Source organism: Drosophila subobscura, chromosome U (assembly GCF_008121235.1).
Source record: "Drosophila subobscura isolate 14011-0131.10 chromosome U, UCBerk_Dsub_1.0, whole genome shotgun sequence".
Classification (NCBI taxonomy): Eukaryota; Metazoa; Arthropoda; class Insecta; order Diptera; family Drosophilidae; genus Drosophila; species Drosophila subobscura.
Window position 1 is genome coordinate 4,201,332 of NC_048534.1, and position 20,847 is coordinate 4,222,178.

At 39.5% G+C, this 20,847-nt stretch overlaps 1 protein-coding gene across 2 annotated transcripts in view; it reads right to left on the reverse strand.

Annotated features, from left to right (window-relative positions):
- LOC117901268 (trissin receptor) overlaps window positions 1-15,180 on the reverse strand; it is a 51,906-nt gene extending 36,726 nt beyond the window's left edge. For both annotated transcript variants that reach the window (XM_034811962.1, XM_034811963.1), the window contains exons 1-2: window positions 15,013-15,180; window positions 13,489-14,032 (exon numbers count right to left, since the gene is read on the reverse strand). The gene's annotated coding sequence lies outside the window, so the exon portion shown is untranslated. The remainder of the gene's footprint in view (window positions 1-13,488; window positions 14,033-15,012) is intronic.
- Window positions 15,181-20,847: the final 5,667 nt, after the last annotated feature.

The window sequence follows — 20,847 nt, forward strand, 5'->3', positions numbered from 1 at the left end:
TCTGCACTTTTTGCCTTTTCTGCCGCCTGTCAATCTGATCTCAAACCCAAAATATATACTCCACGAAGCTCTTCCGATTCTGCCAGCACTTGTCGAGGTGTCAGAAAGCACCCTGAGGCATTGCCGCCATTTTGTGTGTGTGTGCCTGCTGGTATCTAGCGCTCGTAATCATTTGTCCTTGTGGCAAAGATCCCTCAGCCATCACCTTTAACCAGACCGCCGCCCGCTATCCAACCCAACCCAAACCCAATCCAAGCTGCAAAGCACACACAAAATAATATTCCTGGCCTGCAGGTTGGAGGAAGGCAAAGACGAAGGCTCAGGCTCATAAGTTTATCATTTTAGCGCCATCTTCAATGGAATTTCTCTCAAAGTTCAGGCAAGACTCCTCCCCAGGGGGCAGAAAATTGATTTGCTTCTCCTTCGCTGGTTCTCTCTCCTCGTTTTCGCTTTGCTCTTTAGCGTTAAATTTAATTTATGCTTTCGGGAATGCAAAAACACACAAATGAAAAGTGTGATTTACTCTCCCGAGTTTTATGATGGCCACTTTGTTGAGTACTCGCTGTTTGTTTTTCTAGAATTTATGGACATGCATAACAGCATCCAAAAATTGATAGCAAAGCATTAACACCAGTTAGCGGCCGTAGAGAGAGTTCTACTCGCTATAGGGCATGGATTGGATGATTGAGGAGAAAATCAAGAAAATGGTCTACCCATCAATGGGAGCCCCTCTGCTAAAGATCGTTACTTCACACGTGCAGGTTATCACATAATTTCTATTGCTGATTTTTAATTAAATTTGTCATTAAAAGTTCCAACGCACGCAAAAGCACACTGAAGAAAAATGAAAAGACAGAAAATAAAATACGATATTTACTGAGGACTGAGGGCATACCCAGTATTTGGTAGATTTCTTTTGGTAGCTAATTGTAGCGGTTAAAATAAGAAGAAAATATGTGAAGCATGCGAAACTGTCAAAGAGAATCTTCAACATTTTTTAGGTGCGATAACAAGCTCTTTAAGCTCTACAAATGTTCTAAATTTGTTCTACAAATTAAATTAAATTAATGCACATCAGACAAAGGTAAGATGCAAAACGTTTGATATATTTTAAGCCCTTAGCACGCGTATACCTTAATTTTTCACGCGTACCCTGCACAAAAAATAAAATAATAAAGTCCCACTCCACTGAGAGAGCCAAGTGACAAGCCCATTGTGTCCGGTGGCGGAGCGCCCTAAAGTAATCTCTTTTCGGTCTGCGTCCTGCTCTGGGTCTGGGTCTGTGGGGTCTCCCTGCTGGGCGGTCCAAAGCTTTCTGGTAATACGGTTCGAGATACCTACATACACATATATTCGTATATTGTAATATTGTGGATATTTTCAGGCATGAAACATTTCTGGCAAATCAAAATAAATTGAAGGTGCGTAAAAGTAAGTGCCGTGAGCGAAGGGCGTAAATATCCTTTGCTCCAAGTCCGGCAAAGCTTTTGGCAAATCATTCAATAAAACGGGTTTTATTCATTGTTGTAAGGGGTCTGGTGCTATCCGTTTAACTGGCAATTACCTTTGAATGGGAGCTGTTCATAAATTTAACAATCAACTAGAAGGCCATCAAATTACAAGATGTCTGGTAGCTTAATGGATGGCATCTAAACGGGTAGCGGAATTGCCTTGATTAGCTGCTGCTTTGATTGTCGGGTGGAAGCTTAGAGGGGAAGGGAAACCTTAGAGGTGAAGGGAAATCTTTACTGAGTTTTAAGCTGCACTAGGGGTTGGTTAAGTAGAAGAAAACCCTGCCCGTGGTAATTTCTAACTCGTAATTATGGCCTCATTACTTTGTTTTCCACTTTGTTTTTACTGAAACCAAAATAAGCTTTAAGGCTTTTTCTGCCTCACCTGCTCTACGCTCTCTCTTTCTCTCTCTCTGCTTTTCAGTCAGTCTCTTTATCTCTTTTTCTTGGTTTTCCCTGGGTTTAAGTGCAACTCACACGCGTACAACTTTTTTGCGCACTTTTTGGCACTTACTGCTTGTTTTTCTTCGGCTGTTATTTAATTTGTATTTATTTTCCCAGACGTTGGCGGTTCCGAGTACTTGAAACAGCAGCTCCTGCCTCATGTGAAAATAATTTTCATGGCACTTTTAACGTTGGCTTCTCCGCATTCCGCCTTTTCCTTCTCCTCGATTGAATGAATGAATTTTAATTTTGTAAATGAAGAATTTTATATCAAATTGATTCCCCTGTGGAGCTGTGCGTGTGTTTGGGTGCTCATTTGCGTGTACGCTTATAAGACCGACAAATAAGAAACTTTTCCTGATTTTCCAAGATTTTCAAAGATTTTTTTATTGCCGTTTTATGGTGAAAATAAACATGCAAGTCGCTTGGGTTAGACTTTGCTTAGGGCAGCGAGAGTCTTTGACCTCAGTTAAACGCCTTCCATAATACATATGTATGTACATATGTATGTACATATGTATGTACGTACATACATACATATGTACATATGTACATACATATGTCCAAATGGGAACCTTTATTTCTACTCTTTTCTTAACCAAAAACAAATCATGGCAATGTAAATATTCAATTATACCGCCCTAGAGACAGAGTTTGGATGATCCCGCCCATTTACATACAAAATGCGATGGCTGGAACGTGCCCCGAAAACGCCCCCGTAATCGGAACAATTGCACTTTGACAGAAAATCTAAAAACATTTTAAGCTCTCTCTCTCTCTTTCTCTCTCTCTCTCTCTCTCTCTCTCTCTCTCTCTCTCTCTCTCACGTTTCTCATTTATTTTGTAGCCTGTCCCATCCCTGGCACCTGGCCACCGCCTGGCCACCGCCACACATCGAAATTCATGGAAATTTCTGCTCTAAACTAAATGGGTTTTTGTTTCCCCCTCCCAACTACTTTTGCTGTTGTTTTTGTTGCTGCTGGCGTTGTTGATGTTGTTGTTCTTGTTGCTGTTATCCCTCTTTTTGTCCAGTTTCAGGTTTCATTCTGTTTTGAATGGTGAACCGCTTGATTTGTTGTTTGTTCTATTCTGTTCTGTTTTTTCGATCCATATTGTGTCACAAACCCATCTCTATGGGTTTTCCACATTTGTTGTAGTGGTTCCATTTTGTGGGTACACCAAATGAAATGGAAGCGCATAAATGAAGGGCAGAATAATGGATACAATTGATTGGTGGATGTCAGTGGAATGTAAAGGACTACAAAGAATTGATTAGTTTCAGAAGCCATGAAAGATAGCTAAATAAATGTTGCCATGCTTTAAATTCGAATGAAATCTTTATTTAGGTAACGTTCAATCATTTAGGCTAATAGTAGTATTAATTATTTACTAATCGCTTATCAAGACCACATTCCCTTCTGTAACCCTAAGATATTCATAGTTTTAGTCCCATAATCGGATATTTATAACATCCAAAACTTTTCTATAGCGCGCAGGAAAGTTTTCTCTTTTTGATTCAGTTGCTTCAACAATTTCCCAACCACTTTCTCCTCTGGCACCATCCTCATCCTTGCCGTGGCAGAAGCAACATTATTTAAATATACAAAACTGCGTCATAATGTCGTCGACTTGTGCAGCCGGAAATTGTTTTGACGTTTGTTGTGGTTTATGGCCCCCATGATTTGCCATGTCTCACAAGTGCCGAGCCCCCCACCCCCCGTAGTCATAATATACCACACCAAAAAAAAAAAAAAAAATACTACTGTTCATCTTCTGTGTTGTTAGCAGACAGGAAGCAGAGTGCCCCTAATTCATGCCACAATGCGACCCCTTGCCACAGTTGTGGAACTAATTGTTTACCCTGTAGACGGTTGGCAGTATTTCTTATGGGTAGAAGAAGTGGCCAAAAGTGTTTTCTATTCTATTTCAGAAATCAGAGCTGTGATAATATGTATCTACAATATTTTAAAGGAACCAATAGTTTTAGTAACACTAGCAGACTCTATTTTCCCTTCCAAATTAACTAAAATTTTTTTAAACGAAATATGGCTTATAAATGCTTTGATAATAAATGTTTTGTTCTATGGAAAACCTTTTTTTATGAATAACTTAAGGTTTACATCTGATTGTAATGAATCTATTATGTATACCCAAACACTTTCTGGTTTTAGCTTACCATCTGGAAAATATTAAGCTTTATTTATTGGCTATTTGGCCACCGACATTTTGCAAAAATTATGATTTTTGTGTGGTATTTTGTACGAAATATGTATTCCATGTATACCCTGCCATTATTTACTATACTTTCTATCTTTCTGCAGCTAAAAATTGTTCCTCTGTCCTAGGTATCCTTTAGTCTTACCAAAATAAAGCCTTACTTCACTTGTCATTTTGTTTGTTGACTTCTTTTGGACCACCAACTGAGAGTGCGGTTGTAGTCGCTTAGCTGTTATTTCAGTTCGTTAGCATATATTTGTGTTGTCTGAACAACACAGAACATTTTGCCACCGACGACTGTCTGCATTAAAAGTCGAGAACCTAATTATCCGGACTAGCAAAAGGAACAGCAACAGCGGCAGGGAAGAGTCAGCTTTCCATCCAAATGAGCTTAAAATTGGGGCACAGGGAAAAATAAAAAACAAAAAAAAAAGGAGCATAAATGCTTGAAGAAGAAAATGCCTTATGAATGCACTGCGAAAATTACATTGTGGCTGCCACTAGATTGCGTGACGTTGGGCCATTCATTGAAAGGAATTTTTCTTGTATTTTTTTGTGGCCAAAGAGTTTTTGGTGTCTTGTCTGCCATCTGAAAGGTACATTTTCCTGTTGTCTTCGATTTTCAGCGCTTTAAGCAAAGGTCACAGCGCAGCTGCCTTGGCCCTGAATGAAAACCAACACCGTTTTCCTTGTTAATTGTTGTGTAAATAATAAATGGCAAAATAATCATTTGTGCATTGCGTTCGTGTCTTCATTCGCGAACCTGAGGTTAAACTAATTGCATTACGGATATGCCATGTCAAACAAAAGGAGGGATGTCCCTCCTTTAAGGAGGGAACGCACAGAGGACACCAGGTAGAACAACCAGGGTCAACCTGGGGTGTGCGCACAGGACCTATGTACATTCAATGTCAAGAACCACTTGGCAATGGCAACCCCCAAAGGCTATCGATAATACTTACATATAAAAGTCTCCCCTCAAGTATATATGTATGTATGTAAAAAAAAAGAATGCCAAATAGAGGTTAAATTTGATTGACATGGGAAAATATTCAATGGCTACGTGTATTGATTGTGAAATCGAAAGGGTCAATGGAGGGAGAGAAAAGTCAACATAAAATGTTTAGCAAAAACTATACAAAAATAATAAGGAAGGTAAAATGTATTGTTGGGCTACTAGGGAACATCCAGTCAAATGCAGAAATTTAAAAGAATATTATTTAAACAATAATCAATCATTGTTCAGTGCACACACACATATGCAGATAATTCGCATGATTTGCACTCAGAAATGTGTAGCACACAGCCCGCAGCTTCGTAATGAATAGCAATTAAGCAATATTCAGTAAATAGCCCGCAGACTAATCTGCAAGGCAATCAGTATAATCAACCGTGCACAGACCCACCCAAAAACCCAAGGACACATTTGAGGCATCCTTCAGCCGAGATGGCAGGAGACGCACCTGTTTTAATATGCAGAAGGCAGTGTAGAGAAAACATATCATATACTAACACAACGAACATGTTTATTTGGGTCATTATGCAAACAGAGGCAGCCAGAGAAATAAACCAGAGCCTGAGACAGAGTCAGAGCCTGAGTCAGATCCAGAAACAGACTCCGAGCCAGTGCCCAAGCCCAGCCTCAGTCCCTGAGAACATGATGATAAATGATATGCTGCTGGTCTTTGAACCGTAAATGATGAATATAATACTTTAAGTTAGGTTCTAAGCCAAGATCCCCGTGGGGGGTTGCTCTGCGGGTGGGTTCGGAAGTGCAAACAAATGGGCACGGCACAGGACGGAGACTGGTTGATTCAATGAAGCAAAAATCGAAATGAAGGAACCCGCCACCCAGCACGGAGTAAGAGTGAGGGTGAGGGCAATGTACGGTTGCACCCTCATCCGGCATATTACCAATGCAAATCCCAGCAATAAGTTCTGTAGTGCCTATTTATGGTGGGGTGGAAAGGGAAGGGTCCTGCTCGCTGCCTTTTCTTTATCTGCATTTGCATATGCTTGAAGGAGTGTATTTTATGACTGAAATATGCATGTAGCGGCCTCAAACACAAATACAATACGAAAAATGCTTCTCAAGTTTTGCATATTTTCCCCCCGAAAAAACGGGCAAAAACTTTATTCAAAACAGCAAAAAAATGAAAAACGAAAGGGTGGAAAATGTGCCTGAAGGAACTTTATTTTACTTTATGTTGGGAGCAACAGTCGTAAAGGAAACTCATAAATGTTGAGGAAACTCGAGAGCCTTCAAGACATAAATCCCAAGACATGAAACATCCGGAGGCAAACATTCTTATATGAGGGAAAAAAAGGGATATGGACACTATACGAATACGCCATTAGTAAAGAAGGAAATCCTACATTAAAACTAGATTAACCATAGCATGGATAAACCAAGACTTTGGTTAGATCGAACCATGAAACATATAAACTAAATAAACCTTCCCAAAAATATTACACCTTTCGTTAATAATATTCCAATCTGACCAATCTAACTTTATAATATAATTTAGAAATGATGTAATTAAATATATTATCAGAATAGTAATATTAATAAACTAAGAACAAAACCATAAATAACCCCACTTGCATGCTTAATGTGCAATTTTTCAGCCATGACCTTTAAAACCCTTTCATGACATTGCAACATTCCCACAGCTTCTTTTCTGATTACACTTGGTGAGTTCTAGAAAACTGTGGGAGTCAAGAAAATGGAAACTAAATTGCTCTTTTTTATCGAATGACGTGAAAGCTTTTTTGACATTACTTTTATTTCCCTTCAAAATGATAAATTTATTCTTTAATTGCAACATTTATTATGTAATTCTTCATGACAATTTAAAAGAAGCATTTTGTAAAAATTCCTCTAATATATCGAAAGATACAAATCAAATGTTTATATATTTGTGTCATTAATGGGTGTTGGGAAATCCTGAGCGGAATACAAATAAAACGAGAAGGGACGTGTGAGACGCTTCTTACGAGTCACAACTTTTATACCCGGCACTCAGTGCTTCATCTGTACCTTAGCGGTTTTTTGTCAAATTTCAAATTTTTTCTTCATCTGTCACCTACATCAACAAACCCTTCTCACGCCAACCCGCTCCTTTAGCTCGCCACCCTTCCCTAGGCCCGCACACTGCAGACTTGCGGCAGAAGAAAAGGAAGAGGCCGCACACTGCAGAAGCAGAGTATGAATGAGAGAATATGAAAAAAACAAATATAAGCTGCGGGACGGGGTGGGTTTAGCCACGGCAGCGGCAGAGGAACGGCAGGGGCAGAGGCCGCACACTGCGCGAAGCAGAGTGTGGATGCGAGAATGTGAAAAAAAACAAATATCAGCTGCGGGCGGGGTGGGTTTAGCCACTGCAAATTAATTTCTTCATTCTGGCTATAATAATGGTCCAATCGGATCGGCTATGTGGAAATATGTATTCCATGTATACCCTGCCATTATTTACTATACTTTCTATCTTTCTGCAGCTCAAAATTGTTCCTCTGTCCTAGGTATCCTTTAGTCTTACCAAAATAAAGCCTTACTCCACTTGTCATTTTGTTTGTTGACTTCTTTTGGACCACCAACTGAGAGTGCGGTTGTAGTCGCTTAGCTGTTATTTCAGTTCGTTAGCATATATTTGTGTTGTCTGAACAACACAGAACATTTTGCCACCGACGACTGTCTGCGAATGAAGACCACAATGAAGAAATTAATTTCCAGTGGCCAAACCCACCTCGTCCCGCAGCTTATATTTGTTGTTTGCACATTCTCTCATTCACACTCTGCTTCTGCCTCTGACAAGTCTCTGCCTCTGACAAGTCTCTGCCTCTGCCTCTGCCTCTGCCGCGTCTCTGCCCTGACTCTGCAGTGTGTGACTCTAGGGGAGGTGGCGAGCTAAAGGAGCGTGTTGGCGTGAGTAGTGTTGTTGAAGTAGATGAAGAAAAAATGTTAAATTTGACAAATAACCACTAAGGTGCAGATGTAGTACTGAGTGCCGGGTAGAAAAGTTGTGAAGCGTAAGAAGCGTCTCACACGTCCCTTCTCGTTTAGTTTTCTTTTATCTTCAAAATTTTAAGTTTGGGAGGTTTTCGCCCTTTTGAGGGGTCGCAAGGGGTGGGGCTCATTTTTTAAATACACTGGTTTCAGTGTGAGCATAAAGCAGTCTGGTGCCAAAATTTGGTGGCACTAGCTTTTATAGTGTCTGAGATCCCGGCGCTCAACAAGACTGACGGACAGACGGACGGACAGACTAACATGGCTCAGTTGACTCGGCTATTGATTCTGATCAAAAATATATATACTTTATGGGGTCGGAAACGTTTCCTTCTGTGCGTTACATACAACCGTTATTCGCACAAATACAATATACCCTAGTTACTCTTTGAGTACCGGGTATAAATATGACTACAGCCTCCTGATTTGATTTGGTTCAAATTTGGTTAAGGTGCTTCAATATCTGAAAGGGGCATATCTGGTTGTGCTAAGTAAAACTAATTTAATTTATCGCCCATTAGTCGGGATCCTAAAAAGTATTTTAAAATTTTATTACAATTGTATTCTCTTATTTCAAGAAAGGTCATGAAGGGTCTCTTAATTTTATTGCTAATTGGTAAGTTGTCGAGCGGAAATTTTGGAAATTGTTTTAATATTTTCTTAAGTTTAAGGTTTAGGCAATGCTGAAAATGAAGCTTGTCGCACATATTGCAATTTCAAGCTTCAGCCACTTTGTGCGTATGATGAACATGGTGATGCCTTATACTTTGGCAACGAATGCATGCTGGAAATCGCCAACTGCAAGCGCATAAACGAAAAGTTGCCAGGTAATTAAAATATTTCATATTTGTAGGCAAAATATAAACCAATCTCATTTCACAGCATTAAACAAAGTTACCCAGGGCGATTGTAGTCAAGCTTATAAATAGGTATCTTAAGATATTTGACATTCACAAAATACAAACTATTTTACCCATAATGGTTGCAATATCTAGGGGGATGGTGTATTGGAATGTAATTTGCACAGGAAAAGTACTCAAATATTGATAGTTTTATGGGAAGGCTGCTGCCATTGACAGGGTACGCAATGCCACACTGAAAGCATTGCCTCTTAGTGGAAGATGGCTGCAATCTTGATGATCCACAAGCCTGGAAAATCTGAAGTTTATCCAGAGTCGTATTGGCCAATAAGTCTTCTGTCTTCCTTATCCTAGGCGTGGGATAGGCTCTTGGAAAATCAACTTGGAGATACTAAAAAAAAAGGCGGTAAATTTCCGGACCATCAGTTCGGCTTTCGGAAGGAACATGACACCGTGGAGCAGGTCCACAGATTGGTAAAGCTCATACTACAGACCTTTGAGGTCCTGGAATTCTGCAATGCTGTTTTTATTGATATGCGGCAAGCGTTCGATACAACAAAATTAAAAAACTGTTTCCTGCCACTTACTACGTAGTCCTAAAATCGTATTTGGAAGGACGTCTGTTTATGGTCAAGGTCAGGAGCACATTTTCGATGCCCTGTCTTATTAAAGCTGGAGTTTCATAGGGCAGCGTTATTTGTCCGTTGCCTTACTCCGCATACACTGCAGATCGAGCATCACATGGAGGATCCCAGGAAGGCTCTACTTGCGCCTTACGCGGATGATATCGAGCTGCTTTACAGCTGAAAATGCCATTATGAGGTAGCAGATAGAGTACAGGAATACCTCAACGTATTGCCAGTTTGAAAAAAAAGAAAGTGGAATTTAAAGGTGAACCTACCTACGACCACCAATCCCAGCTTCACCTTGAAAACGTTTATGGAAAACACGACACCAATATAGCTGAAAGGAGTTACCCTAGAGCAACCAATGGAAGCCCAGTACCTGGGCTTCATACTAGACAAGCGTTCCATTTTTGGCCCACATTTAAAAGCCACGGCCAGAAGGCGTGTGCAAAAAATTTGCAATTGCGGTTGCTTATAACCAGAAGAAGCACAATGAATTTGAGAGCTAAAAGATCGGTGTGCAGATCTGGGAAATAGCTGCTTAAACAAACTACAAACGTACACAGGTTCTAGAAAATCGAGCATTGAGACAAACTTCCCGTGGCATGTACGAGGCTCCTCCCAACACCGGGATCTTAATCTGGACCAGCAAATTGGAAGACATATGTACATACCGTGAGGGACAGGCTGACATGACACCGCAGTCTGCTCGCAAGGCGTTTATCACCAGAATGGTGATACCCATTTCCCATTAAGGTTCTAGTTTGAAAGTAAGAATACGCCCCCGCTCAGTGCGCGCTCAAAATGTTATGCAATCTGAAACTAATGTCATGCAAGATCAGAATTAGTACGCCCATTAGTCTGAGTCATTAAAAGCATTGTATGGTTTTTAAAATATATGGTTTTCATTCTAGTGTCTTATACCAACTGCAAAGCATTGTCATGAGGCTCTTCTTGATTTTCTTACTAATTGGTAAGTACTATTGAGGAAATGTTCCAATTGTTTTAACTAATTGGTTCTTTTTAAGCTATGGCCAACTCAATAAATATAAATAAAATATAAATTGTCAATAAAAGCGATTGTGCGTATTATTGTGGATATAAAGAAAGCCGTGTTTGTGCGAGGGATTGGATGGGTAATAATGTTCGCTTTGATAACTATTGCCTGCTTAAAAGGCGTTGTAAGCGTAAGAACGCAGATTTGCCAGGTAAGAAAAAAAAAAAGGTTTATTAATCAAATTATAAATTCATCTCATTCATACTGCTATTGGATATTCATCAAGTAGAAATGATTATACCCAACATGGGTCAGTATTATGGTTTTAATATTTATGTTTTGCAAACTGAAACTAATTGCATGAATAATTATGCATGAAACGTAAGTTTAAACAAAAAATGGATAAAAATGCAGGGGCGGGGCTAATTTTTGAAATAAATTTTGTAACAGTGTGAGCATGCAGAAGACTGGATGAAAAATTATGGTCTCTGAGTACCAGGCGCTCATCAGGACGGACAGACAGACATGGTTCGCTATTGATGCTGATCAAGAATATACATAAACATATAAACTAAGTGGGGTCGGAAACGTTTCCTTCTGTTCGTTACATACATATTATAACCTATTCTCTCTTCGAGTACCGGGTATAATTACAGCTTGTGTAAAAAATATGAATCCATTTATTTTTTACAGCATTCAAAAATATTACAGATGCCAATTGCACAAATAACTTCAGCTCTATTGGCTCCTTTTTTGGCTAGCTATGTTGGGGGCCTGCACCAAAATGTGACAGCAATATTAAAAATTCCACAGCTACAGCTGGGGTACGTTCACAAGGAAACAATCTCAAGCTGTTGAGTCGAATATCATCATGTCGTGACTTGTCGTAACAGACGCTTGTCGAAGTCTTTGTGTGTCATGCTATGAAATCAAACTGTGTTCTTTTTTTGGTCGGAAAAAACCAACTCACTCGCAAAAGGAAAACCAGCCTGCTGTGATTGCACTGTCAAGCGCCGAAGTTTCCCCGGAATGTACATTACAATTTCGATGGTGGTTTACGAGTGGAAAATGTTTAAATATAATTCATACAGAAAATATGTTTGACTCTTCTTTAACCTAAGTCATTTCTTATGAAGATAATCCGTCCACAATACTTTGCCTCCTAATTCTCTTCACATCCCTTAAGCTCCCTTAATTAATCATTTAAAGAGCAGCCTAAGCAAGCAAATTTATTAATTCACGTCACAATTGATCTCTCAATTGAAAGCATAATTAAATCACTTTTTGGACGCAACAAAACCCTGATGACAAAGCCGCCAGAGACAGGAGAAATTCATTATAACCAACTCTGGGTAAATGGGCAACAGAGAGTGCAAGTGCGACGAGCTGAGGAGAAGACAACACCTCACTCTGTCTCTCACTTTTTTCCCTCACACCTTTCCAACCGAGTTGAAAATGTTTGTCATTTGCGTTTCATTTAGTTTTGGCCATTGAACGAGCACTCGATGCCACAGTCGATGCCACAGCTGATTTTGATTCCATAGCCACAGCCACTGATGATGATGTGTAAATCACACAATTTTGGTTAATCTGTGTTGGTCCGGCGGGGCAGGCGGCGGAACAACATGGAGTCGCAGGAAATTACCGGAAATGTGCCCGTTGAATATCGTTTTTTTTTTTCAGAAAGTTGCCCACCTTGTTTTTTTTTGTTTGTCTATTAAGATTTGCTTTTTTCCGGCTCTCCGAAGCGTATAATAATTTTATTTATAATAATTTATTTTATTTATATAATTTTATATTATAACTGATGAAGATAATCATCAACTGAGGACTACGTGCGTGGTGTTTTGTGGGCGCCTAGAGAAATGACAGCTGTCATTGCCTAAGCTTTTGATTGTTAGCCATAGAAGACATTTCTATCAAGAGTTTTTTTTTAAGTATTTCTCAAGCGAACACAAGAGTCGAAGGTGTTGTCTTTATGGGGAATAATCAAGCTTTAATCGCAATTTTACGAGACTTTTCTTTGAAGCTATTTTGAGGGGACTACTGTATGAAATATGAGGACTAGAAGCATATTTCTTAGGTACGTTCTATCGAGAATTTTCTTTGAATAAATGTAAGCAATTTGAACGAGGAGTCATGGATATCACCAAAATATAACAGATGACAAGATTTATCAAAGGTGTGCTCTATATTTCGATTAAAGCATTCCCTCAACTTAGAATTAATTTTCTAAATGTTTTCGATGTTTGCTGCCTATGAAAGTTTAAAGCAACTGTATAAATATTAGTGTCCCTTTTCACAGTAATATTTAGTCGATTTTTCCAATTCCACCTATTAGACACAAAATTCTCCACCAAATCCCCTTCCCAGTTAATTACTGTATAATTTCAAACTCCATAACAATGTTAAAGTACCTTCCAGAGAGTGGTGCTAAATAAAACACACGTGCCGCGACGCACATTTTTCAAAAGGTTCCTTAATGAACCTCTAGGCATCGGGCGTTTGTCATTTGGGCGTTGCTTCATAGACAAATACAGGAATCTGCCATTTGTTAATCGTAGCACGCACACGCAAATCAGAAAAATCACAAATACTCACAAAACAAACAACAAATAATACAGAAGCGGAAAGACATAAGGCACACCTGCGACAGGTTCCCATCAACGATATTTGTTCATTTTTGTTGACAATACTTTTACATTGCGTTCCAAAAAGGCCCCAAAAATATACCGAATAAATAATCATCACTTGAAGGTTATAGAGCGGAACGGATAAGTTTTTAAGTATTAAATAATATTTATGGAATATTTAAAAACTTTCTTACCTTTTTTAAATTGTATTGTTGAAGTATGAATCCTTTCTTAAGTACGTTTTTCGTTGCTTTGTTTTCCTGTTTGAATATTCAAACTTTGTGCGCTGACTTTGTAGAATTTAACTTTTCGGTTATTTTGCTTCCCGTTTTCCTTTCAACATTGTCATCTACTGTGGAGTCTTTTTTCACTGTGAGCAATTGGAATCGCTAGTTTTTTCCATGATTTAACATGCAAAACACAATTTCATGAGAGCTTTGCTCGGTTTTCTTGTGTGAGTACACCCGCGACGGAAAATTCGTTCTACTCTTTCGACTTTAACTTGAAATTTTCGTTGAATTGGTTCGTTGCCAGTTCTTTTGAATAACACATTAAACGTTGGCTATTGGGTTTTATGGTTGTATGGATGGACGCTTAAAGCATACTTTTATTGAACAAAATGTTTCGATAATTTGGTTTTTCATCGCTGGCCGCACGCTTCACTTTACTTGTTTACTCATACGCCATGTTGCACATAAAGAATTATAACGATTTCCATTTCCGTATCGCGATTCATTTCTAAAAATATAAATTTAAACTGACTAAAATACTTTGAGGCACAAAATAAAAACGAACCGGAAGCCAATTGATCATTTTCAAAGCCGATTAAGGCAGATGCCACTTGGCTTAATGTCTCCCAATGCCAATTTTAGTGTACCAATAAAATCATCTAAGTAATTCAATTCGGGCTGATAGATGTCATGAAAGCCAAGGCCATACCAGACACCCCTTCAAGGTTTGCCCAAGAGATTGCCGCCATGAAAAATGACAAATGGTGTCAATCATTGCAAGGATAACTTTTCACAGAAACATCACTCCTCAACGTCCTATTCCGATGACAATCAAATTGAAGTTATATCAGGCGAGAGCTGCTCCTGGAACTATGTATCCCAGAGCACTTTAAAATATCTAAGCTTTTCCTCAGAAACTAAAAGTTTTGAGTGCACTAAGGAGGAGATCAGTCGAAACTCGTTAAATTTACAAGCGCATGGAATTAGTCACGCTTGGGCCAAAGTCTGTTCGGGAATTGCTTTATTTTTTACGACTTTTTGTTCAAGTATCTGGATAATCTTTAAGTGTGTATATTGTTTGAGTTTCTTTGGAAAATTATTAGCTTTTTCAGTATTTAAATGGCTTGAGTGACAGTTAGTATTGCAGTTATATGTATATTTTACGGCTGGTAATTCATAGCTTTAGTTATTAATAATCTATTTTACCATTTTCTTTCTGTACTTGGATTTATTTAATTGTTTTCTTGTGTTTTTCCATAAACTATATTTTATTTTTATTTTTTAATATCCCTTTTAAGTATTGTTAAACCGTTTCTTTTATTAATACATTTCTACTAATTTTAAACGTCGCGTATTAATTTAAAATATTGTCCCATAAATAATTCACTTTACAATTTCCCAAATCTTTTTCTCGAAATATTTTTGTTATTGAGATTTCAAAAACTTCAACATAACATAAACATTCCCAAATATCACGTTCCCACTCACACAAACACACGAAAAAGACGAATTGCGCGTTCAAACACAATCGAATTCTGCTCGAATTCTCAATACGAAAACACTTGAAATATTATCCAAAAAGCACTCTGTACTCGGCAGAGATGCGTTCGAAATTCTTGAGCCTTTTTTGCATTTCGCGTCCGAATCGTTTGAGATGCCGCGACATTCTAACGGCTCGATGCCGAAAGTCATCGGAGTCGGCGACGTCCGACGGCCAGTGGCTGGCTAACAGCTGCTATCTGACTGTTAACATTAACAGTGGCTGGCATCGTTTGTTGTTGTTATGGTAGGTTGGGTGGGTGGTCTGTTTTCGTCACGTGTTGGCCATGTTGTTGCTACTTTTGTTGCATTGAACTTGAACTAGTAACAAAATTGTTGTAGTTTCTGTAGCTGTCTGTGTGTTTGTTGCTTCTGTTGTTTTGACATTGGCGAGCATTTTGCCGGCTGTTTGGTTTCCTTGGCTTTTGCGCTCTCTCCATGCGCATGCTCTCTCTCGCATTTTTGGGTGACCATCCATTCACTCCACTGGCCATTGGAGGAGCCACAATGCCGCTTGTTTGTTGTCGTCTTGCAATTTGCGAAGGCGTTGCAACGGTAAAGTCAAATTAATTAGGCACCCGCATCTTTGCAAGTGTAATATGATAATGCCTACGGAATAAATAATGCATTTTGGGGTGAGGCTAATTTTAAATTCGAATATAAAATGTGCCTCAGTACGTATGAGTAATCTGATTGTGGGGGGATTAGCAAGGTCGATTCGAGGAACATGAGCGTTTGAGCTGTGTGGCAGCAGCTTAAGGAGTTGCTGGCTACATAGGGAATTAATGGTCGGATAAATAAATATATTATTTCACACTCTTAAACTAAATATATTATTTCACACTCTTAATTCCAACTGTTAGCTATTTTTTGTATAACTATAATCCTTCCATGATAAATTAAAAGCTTTCAAATCTAATTTAATCTCGATTACTGGTTGTTTTTACATGTTCTAAAATCTTCCTTGGCCTTCGCAGGCCTTTCCACTCAATTGCTTTTCCAACAATAGACTTAAAATCCCTCCAAAAATGTTCTGTGGTCGAGTGCCAGAACAGAGTTTCGATTCACCATGCCAGAAACGTGTAGAACAGATCCGCAACAAGAACCACAAGAGTGGCAACAACCTCAATGACTTGGCCAACAGCCATCTGTGAGGGTTGACGAGAACAGGGAGGAGAGAAACTGCGTCTGGGTAAGCGAAATTAATGCAGTCCCATGTGCACAGGGAAGCAGGGAAAACACCATCGAAAAAAATACAGCTTCAACTGCCGAAGGATACGAACCATTTCATGGCCCTTGCAATTAAGAGAAAATCACCAAGGTGGCGTAGCGTCGCGAAATTCGAAGAGGAAGAGAGAGGTAGGTGGAAGAGTGGCAGAGCGTTAGGCATATTACGAGAGTGCCCAATAAATTCAAAACGTGCTGAAAGCCCAGCAAAAAAAACAAGGACTTTCTTATTCTTGAATGTCAACGCGCGATCCGTTACTTAATTTAGCCAAAATACTGAAATTACATAGCCGCCCCGAGTGGCTGAAAAAAATGTGTGACAGGGCTGGGTTGTGTTCTGTTCTGGCCATGCCGTTGGCCAGAATGTCCAACTTTATTGCAACGGAAGTTGTTGGCAGCAGAGCGGAAGTTCCGCCAGTTAAGTGGTTGCATCTGCCGCAGCTGCTGCTACTGCTGCTATGGCGCCCTAAAGCAGACTATGCATTTATATGTTGACTTTTTTTTAAAAGAGCAAGGACGAGCATATGCATTTCGTTTTTCATGCCGGGAAGAGCAAAAGTGTAACGGCGCAAGGAGTTTGAAGAGAAAAATTAAGGTAATAATTAAGGGTAATGAGTGGATAAAAAAAGCTGTAAGGGAGCGTAGCTAAGTGATTTATAAACCGAAAATTTAAGAAAAAGGGGAAGGGCAATGAGTAGGAAAACTGGTTCCATATATTTGAGTTGGGAGCTGCAGGAACTTTTACCAGCTTTATTGTACATTTTTATCAGATCGCTTGTTGATAAGAGGTGCGACAAGAAACGATCGAGTATAAGTGCGGGAATGGGACTGCCACAAAAGGATAGTAAAAGCAAAAAACAAAGAGTGAGAAGCTGTCAAAAATATTCCGAAAAACTCGTCGGTTTAGGTACGACTTTTGAGAAGCGTTTAGAGAGGCGATGTAATAATAACTAAGTTAAACAGGGCGTTGATAAATGACCTATAATATAATAGGTACTGTAAAAACACCTCGGATTAAATATACCTTTTATGGAGAGGACACAAACCTCACTTCAGAAGTGCGCTTTGGACGCTTTACCGTTTTTATTTCGGTACTCCAAGATAAAAAGGGTATATTGTATGGTTGTATCTAAAAACGCAATTCTGTAGGGAATTACCATATCAATAAGATCACCGAATTGAGATTAGATTGGATCGTTATTATAGCCAGAATGAAGAAGGTAATTTCCAGTGGCTACCCCCACCCCGTCCAGCAGGTTTGCTTATGCTTGTTTTTATACCCGGCACTCGAAGAGTAAATACATACAACCGTTATTTGCACAAATACAATATTCCCGTATTTGTGCGAATAACGGTTGTATGTAACGCACAGAAGCAAACGTTTCCGACTCCATAAAGTATATATATTATTGATCAGCATCAATAGCCGAGTCGATAGAGCCATGTCTGTCTGTCCGTTTGTCCGTCTTGATTGTCGGCTAGTTCTCAGAGACTATAAGAGCTAGAGCCACCAAATTTTGGCTCCAGACTGCTGTATGCTCACACTGAAACCAGTGTATTTAAAAAATTAGCTAAAATAAGCCCAAATCTACAATTTTGAAGATAACAGAAAACTATAAGCGCCATTCCGTAGGGAATGACCATATCTATCAGATCACCAAATTGATCCGATTGGATCATTATTATAGTCACAATGAAGAAATTAATTTGCAGGGCCAAACCCACCCCGTCCCGCAGCATATTTTTGTTTTTTTCACATTCTCTTATTCACACTCTTCGCGCAGTGTGCGGCCTCTGCCCCTGCCGTGACTCTGCAGTTTGTGGCTCTGAGGCGTTGGCGTGAGGAGTGTTTTTGATGTAGATGACAGATGAAATGTAAAATTTGACAAAATTTGACCGCTAAGGTACAGATGTATTACTGAGTACCGGATATAAAAGTTGTGACGCGTAAGAAGCATCTCACACGTCCCTTCTCGTTTGTTGTTCATTCTTTCTCGCTCGCTTACTGCCTCATGCAGTTTTCTTCACTGGGGGCGTGTGGCGACTAAAAGGGCGTGTTGGTGGGTGAAGTGAGTAGAGGTAAATGACAAGTGTCAAAAAAAAGTAGAATGTAAACTTCGAAAAAAAACCACTAAGGTAAAATATACTGAATGAGTACCCAAAAATGTTCCTACTCATTGTCTTTTGCCTTTTGGTTTTACTCAATATCCAGGATTTATTTTTCCAATCTTCTTTTGCCATTTTCAGCTTCCTGTTTTCTAGAGCAAGCTGTCTATCTCCTTATCTTATCTCAATCTCTTTGTATTCTAGAGCAGCTGGTTGCCTAAAGTGCGCCATCGATGCGTGCAACAACTTGAATGTAATTTCATCGATTCTTGAGTTGCAATGCCATTTTTATGCTACGAAGACCAGTCAGTCAGTCCTTCAGTCAAGTGGCAGTTGCAACGTGAACTTGATACTGAAAAATTGAAAAAAGCAGCAAACTTGTAACTTGTGTGTGTGTGTGACAGGAGGTTGGAGGTTAGAGATTGTTGTAGATTTGCTTGCATAAAAGTTTACAAACAAAAATCAATTGTCGACACAGCCACTGCCAATGTCACTGACATTGCCAGCCAATGGCACATGGCACTCTGCATATGTTTAGAGTTGGGATCGTAACGAATTGGCCAATGTTTGTCGACGGCTAAGCCGCAAACGAAGACAAGTTTTTCTGGTTTTCAACACAGAGGGTAGTTACGTCCTTTTCTCTGGGTTTACTTCCTGAAATTCTCTCGGCAACTTTTCAGACTGCTCTCTGGAATTCTTTTATTTCGAAAGAAGCAAACAAAAAAGTAAAATCGAACTGCAACTTAAATCGTTGTTTCCACGGCCAAGTTCAAGTGGAAAAGTAGTCATAAGTCGCTGCCACATGCCTGCAAGGGGGAGTACTACTCGTACTTGGCCAAGCTTTTGGTAAATAATTTAAGTATGTGTACATTGAGCTCAGGAATGAGGCTAGCAAGAGCAAAAGATAAAAAACTTCCCACTGGGCTTTGGATGCGAATATAATTTCGTTTCCCTGCATGGCGTAACGGGGCAAAAAGCATTCCTCCAACTGCCCATGTGGCTAACAATACTCCATAGAAATTTAATTGATTCTTGCTTCACACACACACAGCAGTGCCATTTGGAAACCAAAAAGGAAGCTAAATAAATGTCGTGACCATCAGGAAAAGCATTAACACCTCCCCACCTGGCACCAAGCCATGCTAATGAATCAATCAATAAAACTGAGTATAAAACTCAGGAGAAAATTAAAATACATATATTTCAGGTAAAAAAAAATCTTTGCCTTAAAACTAACATTAAAGAATATTCTTATCTATCAAGAGTAATATATAATATACAATTTATACGAAAAACTTTTCCCATATCCAGTGCCGGAAGTTGTGTGCAACACTTCTTCCGGTTGCCAGCAAAATTTTTAGCCGTCGGTTAAGCAGAAGGCAAAACCACATCCCCCACTGCCAACCACACACCAGTCTGCTCTGCTCTGCTCTCCCAACGGGCTGGGCTGACTGATTGATGAATTTTCATATATGAAAATTGTATGAATTCGGGGCATATTTTATGGCGATAAAAAACAGAGGCATGCATTCTAAATCTGCTCCCCATAAATTCTAGTATCGTCGTTTGATAAACATTCACGTTTGGAATAACATTAGTTTAAAGGATTTAAATTATACAGATTTAATATCTACATATATACATTTGCCCAGCATTGTTTGGGCCCACAAATAACTCATTTTACGACTATACACATAAGCACATAAGCGAACAAATTTAATAAAATGTCTTCCCCACTATAAGCTCTGAGAACCGTAGAGACGATGAGCAGCAGAGATAGAGAGAGGGAGATACTTAAGATATGCCAGTAAAGATGAAGTCGGCGCAGAGCCCATAGTCGTTCACGACTTAACTACGTGTTTTGTCATAAAAGCGTATCAATTGTTGGTGTTCTAGGCAGCATATTCTCTTGCTTCTCAACTCTTACCAGTTGCCAAGAAGTATTCAAAGGAGCAACGAAAAAGAAAACCCATTCTGGAACCTCCTGGAAGCTGTTTGTATCTCTTCTCATTAATTACCACCAGCAGCGCCAAAACCATAAGACGACGATGGCCCCTAGTGGGGCTGCAACTTTGGCACATTGGCAAATGTTATGGCAAATGTGTACTTCCAGTTTGAGGAGAGCCCAACGTGCCAGTCGGCCACCCGTCTAATGAATAATGACAGTCCAGAGCAGCTCGAGCGGCATGAAATATTCTTTGGCCGGACCAGCCACTTTTTGTGTGCGTGTCGAAGGGCATGTGCAAATCGAACAAACACGACCTCGAGCGGCAGATAAGTGACGGAAAAGATGTGTGGCAAAGGCTTGAATATGCCAAGAGCACTAAAATATCCTTAGGCAGCGACTATTATACAAGCCATTTGCTTCCATTTCTTTTTAGTTGGGCCAAAAACTTTTTGCATATCAAGATGGCATAGCTAAGACGTGGCAGACGGGGCGGTTTGGGTACT